Source organism: Salmo salar, chromosome 18, assembly GCF_965601325.2.
Source record: "Salmo salar chromosome 18, fSalSal1, whole genome shotgun sequence".
NCBI lineage: Eukaryota > Metazoa > Chordata > Actinopteri > Salmoniformes > Salmonidae > Salmo > Salmo salar.
The window spans coordinates 82,402,876-82,416,579 of NC_138308.1; positions in this window are offsets into that span (position 1 = coordinate 82,402,876).

Sequence of the window (13,704 nt, forward strand, 5' to 3'; positions counted from 1 at the left end):
ACAACGTGAAGGTAAGAAGAAACAAGGTCACAGGCAGCTTATTGGCAAGAGTTGGTTTTTACTTAGGGTCACGACGAGAGGGACAGTTCAGCTAACAAGGGTAACAACAAGGAGCTTGCAGAGATAATTGCACATTATGATGCTTGCTGAATATATGGAAGTTTCTGTCTTCTCTGGGATGTTTTATCAATTCAGAATGATTTGATCGCTTTCATTGCATCATCCATTAATTGTGAGATTAAAAAGAGAGGTTGACGTAGGCATTTTTTCACGCACGCTCAAGCAGGCTTTCTACTTTCCTCCGGTATTTATTTAGCAAAGGTGATAACACAAAATCACTCCGGACAGGCACAGGCAAAAACTATTTACATAAATGTTGCAACAGCCTAGGCTACACCTAAACATTAGTCTGTAGGGGAAATACTGTATGGGATGAAAACAAGATAATTGTTCAGTCTGATCAACTGTAGGCTACTAATAATAGCAGCTGCATACAGCCTATGCACCCTGTCCATCTGGTCAGGGTAAACTAATTGATAGCGTTATGTATTTATAGTCTATTTGTGTGTCAGGAGAAAATGTGAAATGGATCAAATTTGATTAATATGCAAACTTGGGCTGGCTAGACTGCCGAGACCTTTTCAATCAAATTATTAACTGGAATTAATCAATCAACATAATAGTGATGACAGACTGTAGGTACATTTTTAATTAGGCCTGCAGTTGCATAGGCCTTCTTAGATCCAAGATGTCCCTTGTATAAATCTTTTTATATCTTTTTAAAATATTTTCCTAAACCTCAACTTCTAAATACTCTCCTGCAACCCGCCTCACCCAATGTGGCGTGGATCTGTTTTTTTTTCCTAAAGTATTTCTATTTACTTCAGATCAGGAATCCCTCAATTGAAGCTAGCCAGCTAACCACCTACCAGCTAACAGTCAGGAAACCACTGCTAGCGGTCATCAGCTATCCTTTAGCTCGGAAAGCTCTCGCCAGTTCGTACAACGTGACTCAAACCAGAACATAACGGACCTATTTTTTTTCTCTCCATAACCCCGGATTTCTATCGCAAACTCTGAACATTTTCATCTGGATCTTCGCAACTAGCTAACCGCAATCCCGGGTGACTACTCCTGGCTAGCGTTTTCCATCCCAGAGCAAGCACCAATTAGCCTGAAGCTAGCCTGGCTAGGGCTCCTGGGCTACCACCGAAGCCCACTCCTGGGCTACAATATCCGGACCCCTTCTACTTCCGGTACGGGGCTCGGAACCCCACCGATCCTCTGTGACTGGAATACCGACATAATCTGCCCGAGGATTCCAACAGGCCCCTCAGGTGCGACGTCCGGTGAAGGCCCATTCTGCGTAACCGCGGCCTGCTAGCTACCTAGAGCTACTTGGAACCCTACTAATCCACGACTGGTCTATCGACGTCACCGCACGAAGTGGCAAAAACAGACTCACCTCCATCGCAACGTCCCCCAAAGGCCCTTCTGCTAACTTGCTTGCCCCGGTCTACTAACTGCTAGCTTGCTAGCCCCGGTCTGCTAACTGCTAGCTTGCTAGCCCCGGTATGCTAACTGCTAGCTTGCTTGCCCCGGTCTGCTAACTGCTTGCTAACCCGGTCTGCTAACTGCTAGCTTGCTAGCCTGGTCTGCTAACTGCTAGCTTGCTAGCCCCGGTATGCTAACTGCTAGCTTGCTTGCCCCGGTCTGCTAACTGCTAGCTTGCTTGCCCGGTCTGCTAACTGCTAGCTTGCTTGCCCGGTCTGCTAACTGCTAGCTTGCTAGCCCGGTCTGCTAACTGCTAGCTTGCTTGCCCCGGTCTGCTAACTGCTAGCTTGCTTGCCCCGGTCTGCTAACTGCTAGCTTGCTTGCCCCGGTCTGCTAACTGCTAGCTGCTTGCCCCGGTCTGCTAACTGCTAGCTTGCTTGCCCCGGTCTGCTAACTGCTAGCTTGCTTGCCCCGGTCTGCTAACTGCTAGCTTGCTAGCCCCGGTCTGCTAACTGCTAGCTTGCTAGCCCCGGTCTGCTAACTGCTACCTTGTTAGTCACGGCCTGCTAACTGCTAGCTCGTTAGCACCGGCCTGCTAACTGTCTGAATCGCCGTGTCCCCAGCCAGCCCAACCAATCACTGGACCCATATGTTCAATTGGCTACACATGCCTCTTTCAAATATCAATATGCCTCGTCCATTACTGTCCTGGTTAGTGATTACTGTCTTATTTCACTGTAGAGCCTCTAGCCCTGCTCAATATGCCTTAACCAACCATGTTGTTCCACCTCCTACATATGTGATGACATCACCTGGTTTAAACGTCTCTAGAGACTATATCTCTCTCATTACTCAATGCCTAGGTTTACCTCCAATGTACTCACATCCTACCTTACCTTTGTCTGTACACTATGCCTTGAATCTATGCTATCGTTCCCAGAAACCTGCTCCTTTTACTCTCTGTTCCGAACGTGCTAGACGGCCAGTTCGTATAGCCTTTAGCCGTACCCTTATCCTACTTCTCCTCTGGTGACGTAGAGGTTAATCCAGGTCCTGCATTGCCTAGCTCCCCTCCCACTCCCCAATTGCTCTCATTTGTTGACTTCTGAACCGTAAAAGCCTTGGTTTCATGCATGTTAACATTAGAAGCCTACTCCCTAAGTGTGTTTTACTCACTGCTTTAGCACACTCTGCCAACCAGGATGTCTTAGCAGTGTCTGAATCCTGGCTTTGGAAAATCAACAAAAACCCTGAAATCTCCATCCCAAACTGTAACATTTTCCGCCAAGATAGAACTGCCAAAGGGGGCGGTGTTGCAATCTACTGCAAAGATATCCTGCAGAGTTCTGTCTTACTATCCAGGTCTGTACCCAAACAATTCGAGCTTCTACTTCTAAAAATTCACCTTTCCAAAAACAAGTCTCTTACTGTTGCCGCTTGCTATAGACTACCCTCTGCTCCCAGCTGTGCCCTCGACACCATATGTGAATTGATTGCCCCCATCTATCTTCAGAGCTCGTGCTACTAGGTGACCTAAATTGGGACATGCTTAACTCCCCGGCCATCCTACAATCTAAGCTTGATGACCTCAATCTCACACAAATGATCAATGAACCTACCAGGTACAACCACAAATCTGTAAACACGGGCACCCTCATAGATATAATCCTAACTAACTCCCCCTCCAAATACACCTCTGCTGTTTTCAATCAAGATCTCAGCGATCACTGCCTCATTGCCTGCATCCGTAATGGGTCTGCGACCAAACGACCACCCCTCATCACTGTCAAACGCTCCCGAAAACACTTCTGCGAGCAGGCCTTTCTAATCGACCTGGCCGGGGTATCCTGGAATGACATTGACCTCATCCTGTCAGTAGAGGATGCCTGGTTATTCTTTAAAAGTGCCTTCCTCACCATCTTAAATAAGCATGCCCCATTCAATTTTATTTTTAACTAGGAATACATATAGTCCTTGGTTCACTCCAGACCTGTCTGCCCTTGACCAGCACAAAAACATCCTGTGGCGTTCTGCATTAGCATCGAATAGCCCCCGTGATATGCAACTTTTCAGGGAAGTTAGGATCAAATATACACAGGCAGATAGGAAAGATAAGGCTAGCTTTTTCAAACAGAAATTTGCATCCTGTAGTGCTAACTCAAAAAAGTTCTGGGACACTGTAAAGTCCATGGAGAATAAGAGCACCTCCTCCCAGCTGCCCACTGCTCTGAGACTAGGAAACACTGTTACCACTGATAAATCCACTATAATTGAGAATTTCAATAAGCATTTCTCTACGGCTGGCCATGCTTTCCACCTGGCTATCCCTACCCCGGTCAACTGCCCGGCACCCTCCACAGCAACCCGCCAAAGCCCCAACCATTTCTCCTTCACCCAAATCCAGATAGCTGGTGTTCTGAAAGAGCTGCAAAATCTGGACCCCTACAAATCAGCCGGGCTAGACAATCTGGACCCTCTTTTTCTAAAATTATCTGCCGAAATTGTTGCAACCCCTATTACTAGCCTGTTCAACCTCTCTTTCGTATCGTCTGAGATTCCCAAAGATTGGAAGGCTGCCGCGGTCATCCCCCTCTTTGAAGGGGGTGACACTCTAGACCCAAACTGCTACAAACCTATATCTATCCTACCCTGTCTTTCTAAGGTCTTCGAAAGCCAAGTTATCAAACAGATTACTGACCATTTCCGACCACTCCGCTATGCAATCTGGTTTCAGAGCTGGTCATGGGTGCACCTCAGCCACGCTCAAGGTCCTAAACGACATCATAACCGCCATCGATAAGAGACATTACTGTGCAGCCGTATTCATCGACCTGGCCAAGGCTTTTGACTCTGTCAATCACCACATTCTTATTGGCAGACTCGACAGCCTTGGTTTCTCAAATGATTGCCTCGCCTGGTTTACCAACTTCTTCTCTGATAGAGTTCAGTGTGTCAAATTGGAGGGCCTGTTGTCCAGGCCTCTGGCAGTCTCTATGGGGGTGCCACAGGGTTCAATTCTCGGGCTGACTCTTTTCTCTGTATACATCAATGATGTCGCTCTTGCGGCTGGTGATTCTCTGATCCACCTCTATGCAAACGATACCATTCTGTATACTTCAAGCCCTTCTTTGGACACTGTGTTACCTAACCTCCAGATGAGCTTCAATGCCATACAACTCTCCTTCCGTGGCCTCCAACTGCTCTTAAATACAAGTAAAACTAAATGCATGCTCTCCAACCGATCACTGCCCGCCCGTCCAGCATCACTACTCTGAATGGTTCTGATTTAGAATATGTGGACAACTACAAATGCCTAGGTGTCTGGTTAGACTGTAAACTCTCCTTCCAGACTCACATTAAGCATCTCCAATCCAAAATTAAATCTAGAATCGGCTTCCTATTTCGCAAAACAAAGCATCCTTCACTCATGCTGCCAAACATTCCCTCGTAAAACTGACTATCCTGCCGATCCTTGACTTCGGCGATGTCATTTACAAAATAGCCCCCAACACTCTATTGGAAAATTGGATGCAGTCTATCACAGTGCAATCCGTTTTGTCACCAAAGCCTCATATACTACCCACCACTGTGTGTATGCTCTCGTTGGCTGGCCTTCGCTTCATATTCTTCGCCAAACCCACTGACTCCAGGTAATCTATAAGTCTTTGCTAGGTAAAGCCCAGCCTTATCTCAGCTCACTGGTCACCATAGCAGCACCCACCCGTAGCACGCGCTCCAGCAGGTATATTTCACTGGTCACACCCAAAGCCAATTCCTGATTTGGCCGCCTTTCCTTCCAGTTCTCTGCCCCCAATGACTGGGACGAATCGCAAAAATCACTGAAGCTGGAGACTCATATCTCCCTCACTAACTTTAAGCAACAGCTGTCAGAGCAGCTCACAGATCACTGCACCTGTGCATAGCCCATCGGTAAATTGCCCATCCAACGACCTCATCCCCATACTGTCATTTATTTTTGCTTGCACTTTATCTCTACTTGCACTTTCATCTTCTGCACATCTGTCACTCCAGTGTTTAATTGCTAAATTGTAATTATTTCGCCACTATGGCCTATTTATTGCCTTACCTCCCTTATCTTACCTCATTTGCACACACTGTATATATACACATTTTTTCTACAGTATTATTGACTGTATGTTTGTTTATTCCATGTGTAACTCTGTGTTGTTGTTTGTGTCGCACTGCTTTACTTTATCTTGGCCAGGTCGCAGTTGTAAATGAGAACAACTAGCCTACCTGGTTAAATAAAGGTGAAATAAAAAATGGAATAAAAAACCCAGAGCTGACTAGGTGAAAAACATATGTGCCCTTGAGCAAGGAACTTAACACTACTAGCTCCTGTAAGTTGTTCTGTAAAAGAGTGTCTGCTAAAATGTAAACATAAATAAGTAGGTCTTTGTGTGTGTGCGCCCAGGTCAAGCCCTGAGCAACACAGGATCCAGCCCAGCTAGCAACAGTTTAGAGATTGGGGTTGTTTTTCTTAATTAACTTTAGTACATGGATCATGGAGCTTCATAAAAGAGGCAACATTTTCTAACTATGCAACATTTAGTGTAGTTCAATGTAATTGTTTTGTTTTCACTTTATACCTGTGAAATAAGAATATTAACCATAAAATGCATCATTTATAAAATTAGTTAAATGTTAAATGTCATTTTTTGTTGTCTCTTTTGACTTCAATGCAAAATCAAATCATTAAAATAATACATTAATATAATTGCGTGTGTCTAATGTGTATAACAGTTATGTAGGAATATGTATATCAGTTCAAAATATTGCATATGGAAGGTCTAGGGGAGTTTGCGAGTCATCAGTGCATGGGTCAGACTTGAACCAATGCCGACTCTGTTCATCCCACGGCTTTAACCACTGGACCACACAGACCCTTCTACTCACTCTAATGCTGAGACCCGCCTTGGACTTTTGCAGCCCATACTCATGTATCTCCACCATCAAAGGTTTCTGAAGGACCAGGAGAGGGAGGAGGTGGTCAGCCAACCCACCAAGACCAAACAGAAGCAAACCCTGCTGGATATGTTTGTGTGGAAGGGAGCTTGCGCCCAAGACCACTTCTACCAGGCTCTGAAAGAAGCAGATCCTTTCCTGGTAAAGGACCTGGAAGAGAAGACATCCTGACCAGAGCAGGCTGGTGTGTAATTAAGGATTCCGACCTCAACCGGAATAGGACACCACTCTGTCCAGTACTCCAGTTATGTTTGACATGATCTGTGCTTCCTTCTGGATGAAGAACCTGTCGATTTCTAATGAGTGGGATTTATTTCAGAGACAGTTGACTGTAGACATGTATTCAGAGGGGTAAAGCGTTTTTCAAAATATACTGTTCAGAGAAGACAATATTCCTCACATAACTTGCAAGTTAATGATGTCTTAGCCTACTCTATGTAAAATGTATCTTTTAACTGTCTTAAATAGCCTATTCTGCTGCGTGAAACGAAATTATTTCTCAGTGTTCAATAAATCATTATATTGTATATATTTAACCGTTTAGGTATGCCATTTCCAAAAAATAAATTACAGTAAATGTTGGTCAGTTTTGTCACTTTTATATTTTGTTGTATTATGTATTTTCTTCCGTTGCCTATTCTGCTGTGTGACACTGAATTACTTTTTTTGTGATTAATAAAGCATTATATATTTACTTAATGAACCATTCAGGTATGCAAAAATTGTTAGCAATAATTTTTGCCTGTAAATTTTGGTCAGGGATTATGGGTCATGAACCCATTTTGAATACATGGGTTGGGGTCATTCTGAATTGAAGCAGAGAGGAAGAAGCTAAGCGAGAGGCTCCACTCCCATCAAAGTCTATTCATGCAAGAATACAGCAATAAGCAGACCAAGTAGGGATTTTTTGTATATAGGCCTATGAGAGTGTCAGATTTGGTCTGCAGAAAATGGGATTGCTAATTTGCTAAGTGAGTCTTATTTGATCAAATTTAAATTTCATAATGGTTAGGTTTTTAGAATGTATTGATATAAGTGGATGTACGTGGCATCTGGGCAACTTTAAGAAAACTGGCTTTATATCAGAGTTGTGTCTGTTGTTCACACGTATATCTGCCCTCTCATTGGCTAGAATGTTTCCACCTGATCTCTCTTCCTCCTGCCTGCCTTTCCACTGTTGCAACAACAAATCCCATTAAGACCATCTCATCATTGAAGGCAGTATAAAGGCAGTCAATTCAGGATGTGATTTGAATTTAAAATAAAATGGAACAACGTTTGAAATAAATAACCTCTACTTTTCAGTTTATTAAGAAGTCATTAAAAATAGATACCCTTTTTTCAATTATTTAATTGGATTTTAAGTTTACTTCCTGAATTGATTGCCTTCAATTCAAATCGACCCCAACCCTGCTGAATTCAGCCTTCGTCTGTCTCTCTGTGTTTGTCAGTGTTCCTTCTGTCTGATTAACTTTGTCTCTGGTCCTTGGCTCCCTAAGCAGTAGTAAGTTCAGTGTGCATGTAAGTTCAATACCCAAACAGGCCACTAGATGTCAGAAGATTGGAATGAGGATCAGATTTCACCAGGACCATATGTGAGGAAAAAGTGTTTCCCTGCTCACAGACACACGTGTGTGTGTGTTCCAGTCTGATCACGGCAGACTCGTCCCTGATGTGGATGGAGCGTTTCAACCCCGTAGGGTGGAGGCCCTCTCTGATTCAGCAGGGTTGGGTTAAATGCAGAAGACACATTTCAGTTGAATGCATTCAGTTGTACAGCTGACTAGGTTTCCCCCTTTCCCACATAGGGCGGGGGGCAGGGCCCACCCACGTAGGACGGGGCCCACCCAGCTGATAGCCAGTCTGGACCGTGCTGCCCTCAAGGGCCATTTATACCTGGTGCAAACATGAGTCTGTTGTCCTGATGTAACATTTACATTTTAGTCATGTAGCCGACACTCTTATCCACAGCGACGTACAGTAGTGAGTACATACATTTCCACACGTCTTTTTCCCTCACACTTTTTCCCCATTCTGATTGTGTCCATTTTTATTCAGGTGTAGAAGATTAAATGACCCATTGTGATCACATCTTTCTGTAATCAGGAACACATTGTGTCTGGATATCTCTAAAGTGTAGACTGATTTGGACAGTGAAACCATTTAAATCATAATTACCCGCCTTCTAAAATCATTGACAGGTGGCACCACTGACTTATGGCATCAATATGTCTTAACCAGACACTGGTTTTGAAGTTCGCAGCCGGGGCTACCTCATCACGTGTCCATGACGGACTCATGTCCGCTACATTAGCGGCAGGTATAAACAAGGATTCAGACAGGTGTATGGACAGGCCCAGCTCACTGTCAAGCCCTGGTCAACACAGGAGACAGAACATCTACAGCCCAATTAAAGCCCAGCTGGCAACAGTTTAGAGATTGGACTTGTTTTGTTGTTTTTATATATGGATCATGTAGCTACACAAAGAGGCAACATTTTCTAACTATCAGTGTAGTTCAATCTAAACAACAGTTTATAGAACGGGCTTGAACATTAATGCATGGTTCAATATATGATCATGTTGAATTACAATATATTGACATTTTTAACCACAATATGCAACTTGTATTGATGTTGATAAAAGGTTAAATGTCCTTGTTTTATTTTCTCTTTTGACTTCTATGCAAGAAAAATATTTAAATAACCCAAATTAAAAAGATTAAAGTTAACAAAACGAACATATACAGTATATACTTTTTATAAATGTCCAGATAAGATCATGTGAAATCAAATAATTTCTTATTGCATTATCTTGTATGCCTACTTTGATTTCTATTCAGTAAAATGGATTGATGCATGCTGTCAAAATGGTAATTATCTGACCATACAGTTCTTAGTTGTACAGCTCTGTGCTAGTTTCCCATCTGCCCTCTTTACAAGCCTTGTGGTGAGAGTCTCCCTAAAAGTAGTCTGGCTGATACCAAACTCAAAGTCCTCCAGACTCTCTCCTCTCTCTGTGTCATGTGGTCTGCACGTCAGCCAGGCTAACAGTATTCTCTTTTCCCCTCAAAGTGCCCATCAAAAGCCCTAAACCTAACCCTTATTCTAAACCTAACCCATGTTCTAAACCTAGCGTACTCCAACAGTAGCCTCTTTCCCCTCGGAGTGCCCAACAAAGGCCACCATGATATCAACTTCTTTCATGCTAAAATCTCTATTTATATTTATTATACCACAATTTAAAAATGAGCCTTAACTTCTTTGGGATGGGGGCAGTATTTTCACGGCCGGATAAAAAACGTACCCGATTTAATCTGGTTACTACTCCTGCCCAGAAACTAGAATATGCATATAATTTGGATAGAAATTTGGATAGAAAACATTCCAAAGTTTCTAAAACTGTTTGAATGGTGTCTGTGAGTATAACAGAACTCATATGGCAGGCCAAAACCTGAGAAGATTCCATACAGGAAGTGCCCTGTCTGACAATTTGTTGTCCTTCTATTGCATCTCTATCAACATTACAGCATCTGTGCCGTAACATGACACTTTCTAAGGCTTCCATTGGCTCTCTAAAGCCGCCAGAAAGTGGAATGGGGTGTCTGCTGTCTCTGGGCAAAGTACAGCAGCTGAGTTTAAGTGGTCAGCCTGGGGACAGTGACACTGGAGATGCGCGTTCACGAGACTTCTCCATTTTTGTCTTTCAGCCTTTGAATGAAAACAATGTTGCCCGGTTGGAATATTATCGCTATTTTATGAGAAAAATAGCATAAAAATAGATTTTAAACAGTGTTTGACAGGCTTCTATGTACGGTAATGGAATATTTTGAATTTTTTTGTCACGAAATGCACTCGCGCGTTACCCTTCGGATAGTGACCTGAACGCACGAACAAAATGGAGGTATTTGGATATAACTATGGATTATTTGGAATCAAAACAACATTTGTTGTTGAAGTAGAAGTCCTGGGAGTGCATTCTTACGAAGAACAGCAAAGGTAAGCCAATTTTTCTAATAGTAATTCTGAGTTTAGGTGACCCCGAAGTTGGTGGATGTCAAAATAGCTAGCCGTGATGGCCGAGCTATGTACTCAGAATATTGCAAAATGTGCTTTCGCCGAAAAGCTATTTTAAAATCGGACATAGTGATTGCATAAAGGAGTTCTGTATCTAGAATTCTTAAAATAATTGTTATGTATTTTGTCAACGTTTATCATGAGTAATTTAGTAAATTCACCGGAAGTTTTCGGTGGGTATGCTAGTTCTGAACATCACATGCTAATGTAAAAAGCTGGTTCTTGATTGAACAAAACATGCATGTATTGTATAACATAATGTCCTAGGAGTGTCATCTGATGAAGATCATCAAAGGTTAGTGCTGCATTTAGCTGTGGTTTGGGTTTATGTGACATATATGCTTGCTTGGAAAATGGGTGTCTGATTATTTGTGTCTATGCACTCTCCTAACATAATCTAATGTATTGCTTTCGCTGTAAAGCCTTTTTTAAATCGGACAATGTGGTTAGATTAACGAGAGTCTTGTCTTTAAAATGGTGTAAAATAGTTGATTGTTTGAGAAAATTGAATTGTGGTATTTTAGTTGGTTTTGTATTTCGCGCCGTGTGATGCCATTGGCTGTTGGCTAGGGAACGTCTGTCCTCAACAGGTTAAATATGTATTTATATTTAGAAATTGAAGCATGATGAAAATAAGTGTCTCAAAGTGAAAGTACAGTTTGTTACACAAGTAGCACAGCACTGTCTTCATCTTCATGAAACATACCCTACAATGTGGTGAGACTGTTGGTCGATGTGTATCCTTGCACCTGCACAAAGATGCTTTGCAGACATTTGCAGCCGTTTCTGTATTAGAAGACGGTAGAAAGCTATTCTAAACCAACTCTAGCCACATATTTCTGAGGAACTAGTCTTACATTTTTTAATATATATTGTGCCAAATAAGGGTTATTTGACTCGTAACGATGGCAGAACCCTTCTTGGTGCTCTACCTTTTTTAAAGGTTCTGTAAAGAGCCATGCTCATAAGGTTCTAAATATAACCTTTATGGCACTATAAAGAACCATTAAAAAAAGGTTCTATATAGCACTAAAAAGGTTTCCGCTATTGTTACAATCAGTTTTGGTGCTGTACAGAAACCTTTTTTAAAAGATCATTTAAAGAAACTTTATGGAGGATGGTTCTATAAAGAAATCTACTTCAAGAACCACACAAAGTTTGAGCATCACTGATTTAGATAACAGTTATAACACAAGGCCTTCACACAGCTTTAACAAGATCCCATAACTGACTAAAATCATGTTTTAAATATAATCACATAAATTGGAATAACACTCTCACTTACGGTTGAACAAAAAGAGCTGTAAGAAAACTACGCCCCAAAATATTCTAATGAGTCGCCGCCCCTAGATTTTAACTATCACTAAAAGAGGAAAGAACCCTTTTCTCAACTGCAAAGAACCATTGAAGGACTCAAAGGTCATTGTGGTTCCATATATAACCATATCCCTTACCAAAGAATCAATAAAGTTTTTGTATTTTTTTTTAAAAGTGCGCATAGAGAGGACTATATATATATATATATATATATATATATAGACAACGCAGCGTCAAAAGGTTAAACCACACCCTTCCTCCCTCATACAGTAGCAGAAAACCTTTAGACACAGCTGAACAGATTTTACACATGACTGTGTAATACCGGTTATAAAACATTGAATTTGGAAATATTTCAGATCTGTGTGTTCGTGCATGCATACTTGTAGGTTATTTATTCATTATTTTTATTTAACCTTTATTTAACTGGGCAAGTCAGTTAAGAACAAATGATTATTTACAATGACTGCCTACACCGGGTTTATGGGAGTATGCTAGTCAGAAGAGCATGGGTCAGACTCAAACCCATGTGGACTTTGGTAGCCTCTGTACATTCCACAGATGTTAATACTGGACCACACAGGCCCCTCTATTCCAGTTTTTAACCTGTTAGGGCTAGGGGGCAGTATTTACACGGCCGGATAAAAAACGTACCCGATTTAATCTGGTTACTACTCCTGCCCAGTAACTAGAATATGCATATAATTATTGGCTTTGGATAGAAAACACCCTAAAGTTTCTAAAACTGTTTGAATGGTGTCTGTGAGTATAACAGAACTCATATGGCAGGCAAAAACCTGAGAAGATTTCATGCAAGAAGTGGCCTGTCTGACAAGGTGTTGTTGTTCTTGCCTCTGTTTATTGAAGGGTCAGGATCTTAGCTGTAACGTGACACTTCCTACGGCTCCAATAGGCTCTCAGAGCCCGGGAAAAAGCTCAACGATGTCGAGGCAGCCCCAGGCTGAAATACATAATCGCCTTTGCCAAGCGGCCGATCAGAGGACAAAGGAATTAGGCGCGTGCCCGAGTCGACCCCATGCTGTATTTTCTTTCGGCTGTTTACCTAATTGCAGATTCCGGGTCGGAATATTATCGCTTTTTTACGAGAAAAATGGCATAAAAATTGATTTTAAACAGCGGTTGACATGCTTCGAAGTACGGTAATGAAATATTTAGAAATCTTTTGTCACGAATTGCGCCGTGCGCGTGACCCTTATTTACCATTCGGATAGTGTCCTGAACGCACGAACAAAACGCTGCTGTTGGAACATAACTATGGATTATTTTGGACCAAACCAACATTTGTTATTGAAGTAGAAGTCCTGGGAGTGCATTCTGACGAAGAACAGGAAAGGTAATCAAACTTTTCTAATAGTAAATCTGGTGAAGGCTAAACTTGGTGGGTGTCTAAATAGCTAGCCCTGTGATGCCGGGCTATCTACTTAGAATATTGCAAAATGTGCTTTCACCGAAAAGCTATTTTAAAATCAGACATATCGAGTGCATAGAGGAGTTCTGTATCTAGAATTCTTAAAATAATTGTTATGCTTTTTGTGAACGTTTATCGTGAGTAATTTAGTAAATTGTTAGTGAATTCGCCGGAAGTTTGCGGGGGGTATGCTAGTTCTGAACATCACATGCTAATGTAAAAAGCAGGTTTTTGATATAAATATGAACTTGATTGAACAAAACATGCATGTATTGTATAACATAATGTCCTAGGTGTGTCATCTGATGAAGATCATCAAAGGTTAGTGCTGCATTTAGCTGTCTTCTGGGTTTTTGTGACATTATATGCTAGCTTGAAAAATGGGTGTCTGATTATTTCTGGC